Source organism: Lathyrus oleraceus, chromosome 2 (assembly GCF_024323335.1).
Source record: "Lathyrus oleraceus cultivar Zhongwan6 chromosome 2, CAAS_Psat_ZW6_1.0, whole genome shotgun sequence".
NCBI classification, from domain to species: Eukaryota; Viridiplantae; Streptophyta; class Magnoliopsida; order Fabales; family Fabaceae; genus Lathyrus; species Lathyrus oleraceus.
The window spans coordinates 56,140,207-56,146,945 of record NC_066580.1 but is presented as its reverse complement, the minus strand read 5'-3'; positions in this window follow the sequence as shown (position 1 = coordinate 56,146,945).

Here is a 6,739-nt window from a genome sequence, read left to right as displayed (position 1 = left end):
GGTGTGATTCCATTATTTGTAGAAACTTTATTTGAAGCAAAGGCATTGTATTGTAACGAGTTTGCGCAGGTTTCCATCTTGTTTCAACCATATGTTTAATTTTTACATGCTTTAATCATGTTGACCTTATTGCTTGGCTTAGCCTCTTTTCTTTTATTCAGAAATCCATACTCGAAAGAGCAATTTTTACAAATGAGAGAAATCTCAGTAAATGCTTTGACCATTGCAAAAAAATAAGAAACATTATTATCCTTACAAAGAGCAGTAACACTTATTTTCTAAAAAAAATGGAGCACTATTGTTTGAACAGTCATGCAAAATGCAAAGTCATGAAGGCTATGGTAATGATGATCGACCAAGGACATGCTACTAAGTAATCAAAACTTGCACTGTAATAATCATGGAAAACTCAAAGACCAATAATGAAAAGTCAACCATATGATTAGGATTAGTGTTGGGATCCTTAAAAGAATAACCTGAACTTCAATAAATTAAAAGAGAATCAAAATAACATTGAAATTATCTTGAAAAAAGGTTAATGATTATGAGCAAGTGAATGCTTAAATCCATCAGTGCAAATGAAAACAAACCATGAATGCTGAAGGTTTTAAGGTTGTGAAGTTGTCCAAAGAAAATTAAACATGATTGGGGATTGTGAAGTCTGGATCCAGTGAGGATACTTAAGCTTTGAGTTTATGCACCATGTCCGAAAGTTTTGAATTGCCCGGACAAAATTGGGGTATGATGTAACACCCCGAAAAAAATAAGATAATTATTTAATTTAAGTTAATATTATATTTATTAATTTAATTAAATAATTGGAATTATTGGATTATTATTATTATTATTATTGGAATAATAATTATTGGAAAATATATATAAGTTGGGAATAAGGAAAAAGGGTTCCACTTTGGTAAACAGAGTTTTCACGTGAAAACAGAGAAGCGGCTGAAAAGAGGAAAAGGGCAAAGAGGCAGAGCAAGAGGAAGAAGGTTGGAGAAGAGAAGAGCTTGAAGCTTAAACATTCGCCGGATTAACTCAGGTAAGGGGGGTTTATCGTCGTTTAATGGGTATTATGGGTTAACATGTAATGGATAGTGATAAACCGTTGAATTGACCCTAATTGGGATGTTGAATGCTGAAAAATTGTGTTGGATAAGTTGTGTTAAAGTTGTAATTGAAATCTGTATTTGTGTGAGTTGTGATTTCCCGAAAGTATAGCTTTTTACGGAATCGGAATCGGAGGTCCGGAAGTCCTCCAACGGCGGAAAATGCGGAGAATTCTGCATTCTGCTTCGTGTTAGCGCAGGAACAGCTTTCTGTCTTGCGTTAACCGGTTAACCCAGGGCGTTAACCGGTTAACACTGTTAGGAATTATGAAGTATTGCTGTTTTGCTTGCGTTAACCGGTTAACCCAGGGCGTTAACCGGTTAACACTGTTGTGATTTCTGAGAAATTGCTGTTCCGTCTGCGTTAACCGGTTAACCCAGGGCGTTAACCGGTTAACACTGTTAAAATTGGCCAGGAAGCGTGTTCTGTCCTGCGTTAACCGGTTAACCCAGGGCGTTAACCGGTTAACACTGTTGGAAATTGGAAAAATTGATATTTTAATGTTGCGAACATAATTGGTGATTGGCCTATATCGGTGTGTGATATAGTAGGGATTATTTCCCGTTGTTTTAAGTAGGATAGGTATTAGTAGAGTGTGCTAATACTGTGATTGAGTTATTTGGCATGGCATGATATAATTATGTGATAAATATGCTGATGATGTGTGAAAATATGCATAATGTTGTGAATGTATATATTATGCATGTGTTGGTAATTGGACTGTTTTATGGCTTAGAGAGTGAGCATATGTCCATTGTGGATTATTGTTGATGATTTTGCATTGCTAGGTGATTTAGCATGCATATTGTGGCCTTTATGGTGGTAGCTAATTCCCATGGTGAGGAATTAGTGATGTTAGTCATTTTAGACTGTTGTTGATTTTTGCATGCTAGGTGATTAGCGTGCATAGCATGGCCCTTGGGGTGGTAGCTAATTCCCATGGTGAGGAATTAGTGATGTGAGTCACTAGGTCTCAAATGAGTGGGACTAGTGAGCTTGGTAGCCGTACCTGGATTTGGTCGGTGAAGTTGAACTATATGTTCACGAATAGTCGGTACCGCATGCATGGAGTCTCATTGCATAATGTATGTATGACGTATAATATGAATGGATGTATTCCAATATTATACGTGTGTTTGTGTTGGCATTGGGTATGAGTATGAATTGTGTTAGTATTGAGTATGCCATTTGAGTTGATGTGCCGTTACCGAATATGTGATATGATTAGGGTGATTAATGAGTTATTTACTTAGCATTACATGATATTTTATAATGCTTATTATATCGATTGAGGAACTCACCCTTACAACTATTTTTCAGGTAACGAGCAGTGATTGAGTAGAAGCTAGTGCTTGGAGTCTAGTGTAGTCTCCTTAGTGGGTCATGCTCTGGTAGATGTAACATCGGGATGGGATGTTTTAAATGTTTATTGTTGGTTGTGAACCAGTTTACATGTAATATGCTACATGTTTTGCATGATTGATTTAATCTCTATCCGCTGCGTATTGTGCAAATGCTTTATATTTTGAATTAATAAAAGAGCATGACAGTTATCATGGTGAATGGTGTGAAGTAATTATGTGACACCCTTAATTGCATATCTACTCTGATTGATATATGTTGTTATTTTAATTAAATATTTGGGGTATTTTAGAAGGGTGTTACATTAGTGGTATCAGAGCATAGGTGTTGTATAACCCTATCAGTACTTATTGTTTTATCTTGTTGGGTTCTCAGAATAGAGATGGCTGGAAGAAGTAGAGATGATGCTGCGATTGCTGAGGCTCTAGGTATGCTAGCTGGAGTACTTGGGGGAAATCCGAACGTTGTGGGAATGGGAGCTGCTCGTCAACTGAGTGAGTTCCAGAAGAACAATCCTCCAATGTTCAAGGGAGCATACGATCCAGATGGTGCTCAGAAGTGGTTGAAGGAGATCGAGAGGATCTTCCGAGTGACTGAGTGTGCCGATAACCAGAAGGTCAGGTTTGGTACGCATATGCTGTCAGAGGAAGCAGATGATTGGTGGGTTGCTACCCGCACTGAGTTGGAAGCTGCCGGGAGTGCTGAGGTCACTTGGGCGGTGTTCAGAGAGAGATTTCTGAGGAAGTACCTTCCAGAGGATGTCAGAGGAAGGAGAGAGATAGAGTTCTTAGAATTGAAGCAAGGCAACCGGTCTGTTACTGAGTATGCTGCTAAGTTCACAGAGCTGTCGAAGTATTACACTCCCTATGATGAGGCTATTGGAGAATTTTCAAAATGCGTGAGGTTTGAGAACAGGTTACGTCCTGAGATCAAGCAGGCTATTGGGTATCAGCGGATTAGAGTGTTTTCTAATTTGGTCGACTGTTGTAGAATGTTTGAACAGGATACCAAGGCCAGAGCGGAAAGCTATCAGCAGAGGGTTGATAGGAAAGGCAAGAATCAGAATGACCATGGAAAACCGTATGCAGTTGGCAAAGGTTTTCAGAGACAGAGTGGGATGAAGAGGCCTAGTGGGGGAGACTCTAGTGCCCCTGCTAAGTGTTACAGATGTGGTCAGGCTGGACATCATGTCCATGAGTGTACCAGTGCTGCGAGGAAGTGTTTCAAATGTGGCAAAGGTGGTCACTTGGCTGCAGAGTGCCGGTTGAAGACTGTGACTTGTTTCAACTGTGGAGAGGTGGGTCATATTAGCCCACAGTGTCCTAAGCCGAAGAAAGAGAACCAGTCGGGAGGCAAGGTCTTTGCTTTATCGGGTTCTAAGACTTCTGCAGATGATCGTTTGATCCGAGGTACGTGTTATATTAATGGCTTTCCTCTTGTAGCTATTATTGACACAGGTGCGACTCATTCCTTTATATCTTTGGATTGTGCTGTGAAACTTAAATTAGAGATATCTGAGATGCATGGAAGTATGGTGATTGATACTCCTGCGAAGGGTTCAGTGACTATTACTTCAGTTTGTTTAAATTGTCCTTTGAGTATTTTTGGTAGAGACTTTGGGATGGACCTAGTGTGTCTTCCACTTGTGCAGATTGATGTTATTCTGGGTATGAACTAGTTGGTGCTTAACCGAGTTTATATCAACTGTTTTGATAAGACTGTGATTTTTCCTGAGATTGAGGGAGGAAAGAGTTTGTTTCTATCAGCAAGGCAGGTGAATGAGGCAGTAGCAGATGGGGCAGAGTTGTTTATGCTGTTAGCGACTTTGGAGGCTAAAGATAAACTGGCGATTTGCGATCTAGCCGTGGTGTGTGATTTTCCTGATGTGTTTCCTGAAGAAGTGAATGAATTACCGCCAGAGCGTGAAGTTGAGTTCTCGATTGATTTGGTACCTGGTACTAGGCCGATATCGATGGCTCCGTACCGTATGTCTGCTGTTGAGTTAGCTGAATTGGAGAGTCAGTTGGAAGATCTGTTGGATAAGAAATTTATTCATCCGAGTGTGTCACCGTGGGGTGCACCAGTGTTATTGGTTAAGAAGAAAGAAGGTACTATGAGGTTGTGTGTGGACTACAGGCAACTGAATAAAGTGACGATCAAGAATCGGTATCCTTTGCCGAGGATTGATGACTTGATGGATCAGTTGGTTGGTGCGAGTGTGTTCAGCAAAATAGATTTGAGATCGGGGTATCATCAGATAGTGAAAATTGAGGATATTCAGAAGACTGCTTTCAGAACAATGGAGAAGGTTAACTACTGCTCCTATTCTGATATTACCAAGTCCGTCGGAACCATTTGAGGTTTACTGTGATGCTTCATTGTTGGGTTTGGGTGGTGTTTTGATGCAGAATAAGCAGGTTGTAGCTTATGCTTCGAGACAACTGAAGGTTCATGAGAGGAACTACTTGACGCACGATTTAGAGTTGGCAGCTGTGGTATTTGTTCTGAAGTTATGGAGGCATTACTTGTACGGGTCAAGATTTGAGGTTTTCAGTGACCATAAAAGTTTAAAGTATTTGTTTGATCAGAGAGAGCTGAATATGAGACAGAGGAGATGGTTAGAGTTTCTGAAGGATTATGACTTTGGTTTGAATTACTATCCGGGTAAAGCAAACGTAGTGGCTGATGCATTGAGTCGGAAATCATTGCATATGTCTATGTTAATGGTTATAGAATTGGATTTAATTGAGCAGTTTAGAGACTTGAGTTTGGTGTGTGAGAGTACTCACAATAGTGTTAAATTGGGAATGTTGAAGTTAACGAGTAGTATTCTGGATGAGATCAGAGAGGGTCAGAAATCCGATGTGCTTTTGGTTGATAAGTTGACTCTAGTGAATCAAGGTCGAGGTGGTGAATTCAGAGTTGATGAGAATGGTGTTTTGAGATTTGGTAATCGGGTGTGTATTCCGGATGTTATCGAACTTAAGAAGAGTATTCTTGAGGAAGGACATCGTAGTGGCCTGAGTATTCATCCTGGGGCTACGAAGATGTACCATGATTTGAAAAAGTTATTTTGGTGGCTGGGAATGAAAAGAGAAATTGCGAGTTTTGTTTATTCTTGTTTGACTTGTCAGAAGTCAAAGATTGAGCATCAGAAGCCGTCTGGGCTAATGCAACCGTTGGCTGTTCCAGAGTGGAAGTGGGATAGTATCAGTATGGATTTTGTTCTGGTTTACCGAGGACAATTAGGAATTTTGAAGCTATTTGGGTGATTGTTGACAGATTGACAAAATCGGCTCATTTCATTCCGATCAGAATGGATTATCCGTTAGAGAGATTAGCCGAGTTGTATATTGAGAGGATTGTAAGTTTGCATGGTATTCCGTCGAGTATTGTTTCGGACAGAGATCCTAGATTTACATCAAAGTTTTGGGAAGGTTTGCAGAAGGCTTTGGGAACTAAGCTGAGATTGAGTTCTGCATATCATCCGCAGACTGATGGTCAGACTGAGAGGACGATTCAGTTATTAGAGGATCTTTTGAGGGCTTGTGTTTTGGAAAAGGGAGGTGCTTGGGATTGTTATTTACCTTTGATTGAGTTTACCTACAACAATAGTTTTCATTCGAGCATTGGTATGGCACCGTTTGAAGCTTTGTATGGTAGGAGATGTCGGACGCCTTTATGTTGGTATGAGTCCGGTGAGAGTGCTGTGGTTGGACCGGAGATTGTTCAACAAACTACGGAAAAGATTAAGATGATTCAGGAGAAGATGAGGATTGCTCAGAGTCGTCAGAAGAGTTATCACGACAAGAGGAGGAAGTCACTTGAGTTTCAAGAGGGTGATCATGTGTTTCTTCGTGTTACTCCGATAACTGGGGTTGGTCGAGCTTTGAAGTCGAAGAAGTTGACACTTCGATTTATTGGTCCTTATCAGATTTTGGAGAGGATAGGGAAGGTAGCCTATCGTATCGCTTTACCGCCGTCACTTGCGAATTTGCATGAGGTTTTTCATGTGTCTCAGTTGAGGAGGTACATTCCTGATCCGTCGCATGTAGTCCAAATAGATGATGTACAGGTGAGAGATAACCTGACTGTTGAAACATCACCTATGAGGATCGAGGATCGAGAGTTGAAGCAGTTGCGGGGTAAAGAGATTGCTTTGGTAAAGGTAGCTTGGGGAGGACCAGCAGGTGGCAATGTGACTTGGGAACTTGAGAGTCAGATGAAGGAGTCCTATCCAGAGTTATTCGCTTGAGGTATGATTTCG